Source organism: Lactuca sativa, chromosome 8 (assembly GCF_002870075.4).
Source record: "Lactuca sativa cultivar Salinas chromosome 8, Lsat_Salinas_v11, whole genome shotgun sequence".
NCBI classification, from domain to species: domain Eukaryota; kingdom Viridiplantae; phylum Streptophyta; class Magnoliopsida; order Asterales; family Asteraceae; genus Lactuca; species Lactuca sativa.
This window is the reverse complement of record NC_056630.2, coordinates 176,117,177-176,127,532: the sequence shown is the minus strand read 5'-3', so window position 1 is coordinate 176,127,532 and position 10,356 is coordinate 176,117,177.

Here is a 10,356-nt window from a genome sequence, read left to right as displayed (position 1 = left end):
TATGTCGCACACAGAGAAACACTACCTAAAAAAGATATAACCCAAGATTCATATTACAACTTTGTAGCTTCATCTTTCCTTTTTTTGAACATTGTATTTGGAAAAATCCTTATATTCTATCCTAATTTAAAAAAATAAACAAATTGCTATTAGTGGGTCGTGCTTAGCATGGGCCTCAAAACTTACCTAGTATATATATATATATATATATATATATATATATATATATATATATATATATATATATATATATATATATAGAGAGAGAGAGAGAGAGAGAGAGAAGGAGAAAGTATTGTAGTTAATCACGCACATGTTTCTACAAATTTTGTATCACTCCATTATCTATAAAACATGTACTTAAACGTTAATCCATGTCTTTTCGATTATGCATGTTCTTAATTCAGTAATTGTCATCTCCATGGGATCCTACATGTAGTATTAGAGTTTAATCTTGAAGGTTTAAGCAACTATTTCAAGAACAACGGTCTTAAATGCCAACATTTTTATTGAATCGACAAACGATTCGAAATCTTTGGTGAGTCTGTCCATTGAATCTATTTTGTTTTCATTCCAAATATTGATGATCCAATTAATTTCCATTTTCTTTGATACGGTGCAATCAATTGATCCATAAAACTTTAGCCCAAAATTTGCTTTGATTTGTTCGAAAATCAGTGCATTTAATTCAGCCCAATTTATTCGATCTGTTACTGTTCACGATTTTAGTCCAATATCAATTCTGATTGTTCTTGTTTTCTCAATAGTTAGATTCATATTTCATTAATCGAATCTCACAATTCAAACTCAAAATCGATTTAAGTCGGTTACTCCTTTATCAAAACCAATTGAATTGTGTCAATCGTCTTTCTATTCTTTCTTTATCTTTAAATGATATATTGATCTTCATGTTCTTTCATATGGTTCGTTTATAATTTTCTTAAGCATTTGTCTCTTGGATTGAGAATCGATTTTACAGTTGGTTTGATCATTTTTTCCTGATTATGAACAAATCATATCAATCGAATATTATTTTTGGATTATTTTGGTTGATTGATGAAGAACAAAAGGTTTTCACCGAAGAACAATTGATATTTTGGTTGAATTTGTGGTTTTGATCTGAAAATATGAAAAGGAATTGAAGCGTTGTTGTTTGTTGTTCCAAAGAAGTTAATTTGTTGATGGTTCAAACTGTGACCGCGGAATTTTCGGTGGTGTCCCGATGAATGTCTGATGTCTGATGCAATTTTAGATTCCGATTCAATGGTCAAAGCTGAAAGTCAAAATTGAAACGAAAGTATAATATGTGATTGCGAAGGGGATCATTGGAATTGAAACGACGGCAGTTGTTGCGATGGACTCGCAATTTGGTTTGTTGGTCTCGTATCTGTAACAAGCCTTCAAAGTTAATAAAGTTCTGACAATTATCGTATCTGATGCATCGCAATTTGAATCAATCGTCCCTCAATTGGAATTGCGAAGACTGTTGGTGCGATGCTATGAAGACATTCGGAACGTAGGACATCGGAACGAGGGATTGACTTGCGATGATGGTTTCGTCATTGATCAAGCAGTCTCGTTCTTGCAATATCCGTCTTGGTGAAGGTTCTCGCAAATGGATATGGTTATTTCGCTTCCGAGACTTCAATTTTGAGTCTCGCAATTGATCTATGAAATGGGTTCTAATTGAGTCTCGCATTCTGTGTGTATCGCTCGCAAGTTCTCTCGTTCTCGAATCAGACTCGCAATCGGAATGAAGACTCGCACTTCTACGGATTTGGTCTCGCAATTGGATAGAAGTACTCGCACTCGGTACAATGGATTCTAAAAGGTAGAGTAAATTGCACGAATGGTCTCTATGTTTTAGGTTAATTTACGTGTTTGGTCCCTAATTTTTTTTTAACTTGGAAGGTCTTTACTGTTTGTTCTTGTTATGCTGTCTTACCTAAAAAGACTATTTTGTCTTTGATTTTTTAATTTATTTAAATAAACGCATCTCAATCCACCCATCCCTCACCTTACCTTACCCCATCATTTTCCCAATTTAAATAATAATCTTTTTAAGTATGACAGAGATCAAATGCGTAACAAAAACAAAAATTAGGGACCAAACACGTAATAAAAACAAATAATAGGGACATTTCGAGTTAAAAAAAATAAATTATGGACTAAACGTGCAAATTATCCCAATCATATGAACCATTCGTGTAATTTACTCTAAAATTTAGAATCGAAGCAGACCCGACCCAATAGGGTGGCGACGGCCCCGAGCCACACTTCGGGTTGGGCCCCAAAATTAATTCCGTTCGATACTATATATATATATATATATATATATATATATATATATATATATATATATATATATATATATATATATATATATATATATATATATATATATATATATATATATATATATATATATATATATATATATATATATATATATATATATATATAACTTTTGTTAAATAATAAATCAAATTTCATTAGTTGAGTTAGTTAGGATGTTGCCTTTAAGTGTATCACTCTATTGCCAGCTACAGGTTTGATTAGGGATGTTAAAAGTCCTGTGGGACCCCGTTTCCGTGGCGGCCCTGTCTCGTTTGAGGGAAATTTTTAAAAAATATCGGGGGCAGGAATGGGCACGCGGGGCAAGGTTAACCCCCGTTATAATTTCGGGGGCGGAGGCGAGGTAGGCAATTCCACCCTGAAACCCCCATAGGGACCCTGTTAATAAATTATACATATATTCACATATATTAATTACTAGTTGTGAGACACGTATATTATACGGGTTGATTAAAACAAAATGTTAAATACGAACGATTAAATAGAAATTTTATTTGAATTTGAAATTGAAATAAGTGAAAATTATGTGAAAAAAACATGCAAAAAATAAATTAATTAAAATTATGTGTTTAGTGTAGTAAAATGAGTTAATTATAACAAAATGTTAAACATAAAGGTTTAAACTGTAAATTTATTTGAAGTTGAATTTAAAATTTAAAATTTAAAATTAATAGTCATTATGGTAGGTTTAATTTATGGAAACTAAATTAATGATAGATTGAAAATGAAATTGAAGCAATGACAAGTGGAAAATAAATATATATCTCAAAATTATGACAAATTTACATGTGGTTAATTTTATGAGAGAATGACATGTGGCAAAGTCATTTTCATTTATTAGGGTAAATATAAATATAATAAACAATAGCATGATTTCGAGCTTCCAAAATTTATCAAAATACATTTTATTATGCTGTTAGTATAATGTTTTTAAGATGTCATAACTTTTTTATTTTTTATATTGTAAAATTTTGCAATAAATAATTATTTGTTACCTAAAAAAATAGTTTTTTTAGACTAAATAACAACTTCTTTTTGGAAAAAAGGACAACCCAAAATCAATCAGGGGAGAGGGCAGGGGTAGGAAGGCTGAACATTTCGGGGACGGGGACGTAGGAACGGGAAAATTTTGGAGGCGAGGGTGGGGGATGCATTCCCCGTCCCGTTTGCCCCCGTTGACATTCCTAGGTTCGATTCTCGTATGTGTTTTATGGGTAATAAGAAACATTATTTATTTGTTTTCTTTTATTATTCAGTTAGAGAAAAGAGGGGCCTTCTTTCTTTTATTACTTTCTTTTTTATCATAACAAAATTACTCTGTTTGATAAAAATAAGACGCCCCCTTTTTCTTTTATTACTTTCTATTTTAGCATAATCAAACGAAGATGATAAAAAAAATCTTTTTTATGTATTACTTATTATCATGATGAGTAACATCTTATTATAAATTTATTTTATGTATCACTTTAAAGAATTTATATTTTAATCCTACACGTTATTTCGTTGAATTGGAATCTAAACTAAAAAAAGTATCCCCTACATTCTTCTTCATTATTCACAAACTAACGAAGTTATAAAAATGGTCCCTTTATTACTAACAATAGTTTTTATAAACCCCTAAAACACTCATTTCATATAAAAGTTTGGTATATTGCATAGTCTTTTAATATATAATAACTATTATGTAGCTTTGTTGACAACAATCATGATCAGTTAGGCAAGTCACTCTAAAAAAAATTATAGTTTTTAGAATAAATTACACGAATGGTCCCTATGGTTTAGGGTAATTTGCGTGTTTAGTCCCTAACTTATTTTTTTAGCTCGAAAGGTCTCTACTGTTTGTTTTTGTTACACGCTTGGTCCCTGTCTTACCTAAACAAAGTTATTTTGCCCTTGATTTTTTAATTTATTTAAATAAACACACCCCAACCCCACCTCCTCACCTTACCTTACTTAGTACCCCTCCATTTTTTCCTATTTAAATAATATTATTGTTAGGTAAGACAGAGACCAAACATCTTGTAACACCGTAAATTTCAAAATAATTTTTCGCAAATTATAAAAACATTTCTCATTTAATTTTCATAAAAACATTAAGTTTAAATCCCAATTCACATCATACAAAATCCCAAGATCACATATATATCAAAAATCTCATGCGTGTGTACAGATCAAGTCGGCGCCTTCCCACAGTCATCGCTAGTACCTGAAACAACAACACTAACACTGTAAGCACAAAGCTTAGTGAGTTCCCCAAAATACCACATAAACATATATTAGCCACTCGAGGCTATAACTCTATGGGTCCGTGCACCCAAGCTCTGGGAACCCTCAGGTTCTAACTCTGGGAACCTTCCGGTTCCAACTCTATAAACATGCACAACATAAATCACATAGACATCATGCAGTACAACACATAGCATACACATAACATACACATACTCTGACACATAACTCTGATTACCTACTCAAGGTAAAGTATAGTGAGAAGACTCACCTCGTGTATCTCGATAACTCGCGAATCCTGGAAATCACTCGTGCTCGATCCTCCGAGCTATAATCCTCCTATAACATCAGATGTCTCTAATTAACACTTTTACCACTAAGGTTGACTACCCGTATCAAGTCAACTCTGGTCAACGGTCAACGGTCAACGGTCAACTTTGACCGGACTCGGCGAGTGCACTAGGGCGACTCGGCGAGTCTATACGTATTCACCAACTCTCTAGGATTCCCTTTTTGACACGTCGAGTACACCCCTGACTCGACGGGTTCCACCTGGCATGAATCGTGGGGCCACCACGACTCAACTCGCCGAGTCTCAAGAACAACTCGGCGAGTCCCAACTCGACTCAGTCCACCTGTCAACCCTCGCTAACTCTCCCTGACTCACTGAGTCAACTCATAACTCGGCTGGACCACTCACTGAGTGGTCAAGGACAATCTTCATGCTACTCGCTGAGTCTGTTCTTCAGACTCGGCGTGTGACAACCCCAAATCTAATTCCGTTGAAAATTCCATTTTCACTAACGGAAAGCGTCACTATACATTATTTTACGTAATATTTGAAATCGTCAATATCCGAATATCTAAATTTAAGCATGGTTTGATATTATTATAAGAAAGGTAACTCGTATGTGTTAACCCCGTTTAACCTAATAGAGTTGTTTTACCTTTTCAACCATTTCACCCGGGTAAAAAGTTTTAACCCAGTTAACTTTAAACATCGGGTAGCCGTGTATCGGGTGCGATTCCCAAGACATATGCAATGGGTGTGCACATCATTTGAACACTCATTCACTACACACCCACTCTCTCTCTCTACTTTCTCTCTCTAGACTCGAAATCGGCCCCGATTCCGCTAATTTCCGACCTCCAAACGTAAGTACTCATCCTCTATCTTAATCTATTCATGCTTCATTGAATTTAGGGGCCAAAAACCATAGAAATCAAGGAACATAAAGGAGTTTACGGCCTAAGAAGCTCCTTAGGCCGTAAACCCCCAAATTCATGCCCAAGGCCATGTTTTTCCTTCTTGTAAGTTAGTATACTAATTAAGGCTTATGACTAGAAGAGTTTGGACATTAAAACACTAGAAATTGATGCTTAAAAAGGAGTTTACGGCCCAAGCATGTGCTTAGGCCGTAAACACCTCAAACACCCCACAAATCCATGTTTTAAGCCCCAACAACACTTCTAGGATGTTTGGTAAATTAGACTTGACTCCAAGGAAGGCTTGAATGCATTAAACATTATCATTTGAGGCCAAAAAGAGGAGTTTACGGCCTAGCTTAAGCTTAGGCCGTAAACACCCAAGAAATTGTGTTAAACAAGCCCCTAAACCACTCTAATGCATGTAAGGAATTACTCCAAGGCCTTTGGAAGAGTGTTGTACCATTAAACACTCCATCTTGACACCAAATGAAGAGTTTACGGCCTAGGAAGTTCTTGGGCCGTAAACTCCCCAAAAATTGAAGCCAAATTGTTCCAAACTCACTATAGGGCCTTCTAGGATTTTTCTAAGCCATTTGGGACCATGTTGTACAAGTAAAACCATCATCTAGAGGGACTTATAGGAGTTTACGGCCCAAGAACAAGTCTTGGCCGTAAACTCCCCAAAAATATCACAAATTTAGATGTTTAATCCTTCCCTCTTGGTCCAAAACACACACCACTAAATTAAGGAAGTGATATAAGGCCTTACCCATACACATTGGGACACCACTTGAGTTTACGGCCAAGCCTAGGGGGCTTACGGCCGTAAACTCCCCATGGATGGCTTTTAGGCCATAAACCCTAAGGAAGTGAACCCAAGGACCCTCCCGTAAATCATCCATGGTCTTGTATCACTCCCGGGAACCCTTTCTAGGCCTTAAAACCCCGAAAACGACACTAGAATGTCCAAATTCTATAATGAAAAGCAAAAGATGATTAACTTCTTGTAAAATACATATTTCATATGACTTTAGGGTCCTAAAAGGTGCTCAAGTGGTTATTTGGTACCAAACGCTCAATCGACACTATTACCCGATTTACCCGATTCACCCGATTTCCGCGATTTCAGGTGAGTTCATACCCCTTTAATGAACCTTTCAAGTGTTTTACATGTTTTAGGGGGGAGATACAAGTTGCTTACAAATGTTTATGTAAAGTTTTACAGAACGATTTCCGAGTTACAAGGATTAATCACATGTGATTCACTACTCTTAGTTCAAATCACATGTGATTTGCCCCTATGCCTTAAAAACGGGTTTTACCCTTTTCAAACTATTTTTAAACAGTGAATCATAATTTAAATGTTCTTTTGGAAAAATACTTCTATTTAATCAAATTGTTTATAAAATGTAACCACTCTGATATATTTATATAAATAAGACTTGGAGGACTTAGGACCGATATCTCGCCTTATTTCCTGTTCTTGTTTGATTGTGGGCTTAGGGTAGTAGTTATCCGTCTGACTGTCGTTGATTTCTTACTTATATAAAATCTGTATATCAGTATGGGATACGAATATTACTGCTTTCACTTAATGCTAAAGTCACTAACGTGCTAAGAAACATCCCCACTAAGATAACCATAATAGGTATGGTTAGGATCGCTACCGCTACTACTCGCTAAGTTATTACTATCTACACTATAATACTCACTATTACTAGACGATACACTAGTAAGAGAATACACTATGATCAATACTAAAAGACTACTACACTATAACAATAAGGAAAACACTAAACAAACAATAATACACTAACCCGCTACGAGATACTCTATTCGCTATTCACTACGCCCGGAGTGTTCCAGCAGGAGACGACTCTACATGTATAGATCTATACGGGGCAGACGCTATTACATCCCGACTGTTAACTCAGTCCGTGCCGTACAGGCCCAGGGATGCCACTACTTCACTACACTATGCATGATCGGGAAGGTCATGGGATCCTCTATTATCCACACTATTGGTAATATACAAGGAATACCCTACAACTACACTAAAATACTACACTAAATGCTAAACCGCATCCCGAAGTAAGTAAGTATCTATCACTAAAGGAAGCGCACCTCTATCATGAATAATGGGCTTAACTTATCCTATCATAATTGTCATTTGGAGATTTGCCTATGTATTTTTACAATATACTATTTTCAAAGAGATAAAGAATGCATACTTTTCACAGATTGTCACTTACAATGTATTTCCTGGAAAATATGGGATCTTCTAAGTTTCTACTACTTATGAACATAAAGGATACATTTTTAACACTAATGCTTTGTATACAAAAACTCACACTAAACTCTTATGAACTCACCAGCTTTATGCTGATAATTGTTTTCAAAATAACTTGTATCTTCAGGTCAAAGATAGACAGGTACAGACGCAGCATTTTTGGAGAAGGTGGAGCACACAAGACCCATCTCTTGTTTTTGAATTACTTTTGGGTGATTGTTAAACATTACTACACCCGCTTGTAATTAAATTCACTATGTAATATTATGGTTGTATGCTTCTTGTTTCTACTATTATGCAATTGTGATGATACTGTTCACTACGTCATCCACCCTGAAATGTATTCCGCCGTTGTCGGTTTTGGGGTGTGACAGATTGGTATCAGAGCATTGTTTATAGTGAATCAAGTATATCAACCTATAAAAGATATACGAACTATAAACACTTCGGGACTAAAACACTCTGACCAAAAATATATACTGTTAAGTATCTAAAAGATCTAACTAAGTATATACATACACACATCACTATGAAACACAGGAATCAGTATCATCCTAGAACAAAACAAAAGTATTAAGATTGTTGGGCAGCACAATTGGGTTTAGAGACATATAGTCACATTCAGAATGATGTAGCCTGATCAACTACGTTTTTCCTGAGGGTGACTAGCATGTGCCTAAGTTCGGTTGTGATGTTGCAACAAGTCTAAAACTTACCAACAATACCACAATAACGTTAACATAAGAATACTATAGGAGTATTCTGTATCTCTAGATTATACGTATGTGTTAACAGCAAGGGTCGTTACTAGTGGGACAATAGTTGCTAAGTGGATACACCACGATTACATGTGATTGGGGCGCTATAGACTCAGAATCTGCAGCCTTTGCTTCATTCCCTGTTCTTGTTTGATTGGGGGTCTGAAGTTAGGGTGGTTTATTCGAAGGACTATCTTGCTTCAGTTACATGTAATCGGTATGCACTATGCAAGTATTGGGTCAACTGGTAATGATTCCCCCTATAAGTATCTTAGAATAGTGCGTCTATTAATCTTCTTTCCCCTTCTCGCGTAGATAGCATGGCTGGCTTCCACCTACCCAGTGATCCGTACTTTCCGAACCAGGGCAATGGAGGATGGCTCGAAGAGGAGTCAGACGACAATCACCCTATTCCTTTGGATGATCATCATGCCGAAGGTTTCTCGGATAGCTCGAGCTCCGAGCCAGAAGTCAACAACCAACCTCCCGAAGCCCCGAACCCTAACCCCCGACCGGCGTTTCAGGGCCCCACTCCTATGTGGGCAATATCCTTGCGTCGATGGAGCGAGGAGCAGGGTCAGCCCTTGCCTTACAATGGAGACCGAAGTTTCTACAACATAAGCGAAGGAGGATCAGCAGATCGGGTTCTGCCCATCATGATCCGAAGGATTGCCAGGAATGTGGAACAAGGTCAAGCAGCTATTGGCCGAGTTGTAGAAGTGGATGCCAACTCAAACCTCAACACTGTTCGCATCCGCCAACTCGAAGAAGCCATGGACAGGACAAGGAGGACCAACGAGGCTCTGCAGCATCAGCTGGCAGCATCCCGAGCTGAAATTAGGGAACTCCGAGCACGCCAAAGGACTCAGGATCGACACCTTCAAGAAGTCATGCGGCAACTGGAGGATCTGAGGATTCGCCCGTCAAGCAGCCGTCGCCAGTAGAAGACATCTAGTTACCTCACTCTTTTGTTTAAAGGATTAGCCTTTTATCTCTATGTTCCGTAGGTCTCTTGTCTGTAAACATTCCTAGTTTAAAAGTACTCTAGCTGAACCTCTAAACTGCCAACATTTCTCTATGGTATGATGTAAGACCTACTGCTAGGTCAATTTTCATGAACTATTGTTGCATCATTAATACCAGTATATTGGCAGATGATTTCTCTATTGCTATAACTCTCACCCTGATCTTGGATTATGTTGATTTAATCCATGAGTCACACTATTCATATTCGCAATAGGCTCTTACTATTGCTATCATTTCTATGATCTTCCAGTGAAGAATGCCTCCACGAAAGCGTCCCAGCAGAGGAAGACCTGAAAATCAAACCCCTCCTCCACCACCTCCTCCTCCGCAGTTCGATCCGGTGTTGTTCCAAGCGGCTGTAACAGCAGCCATGGCCCAGATGAACTCGGGTGACGCGAGCGGTGGAAATTCTAGATTTGGTGAAGTCCACCAACGAGTGCAGGGATGCACTTATAAAGACTTCATGAATTGCAAACCTACTTTCTTTGATGG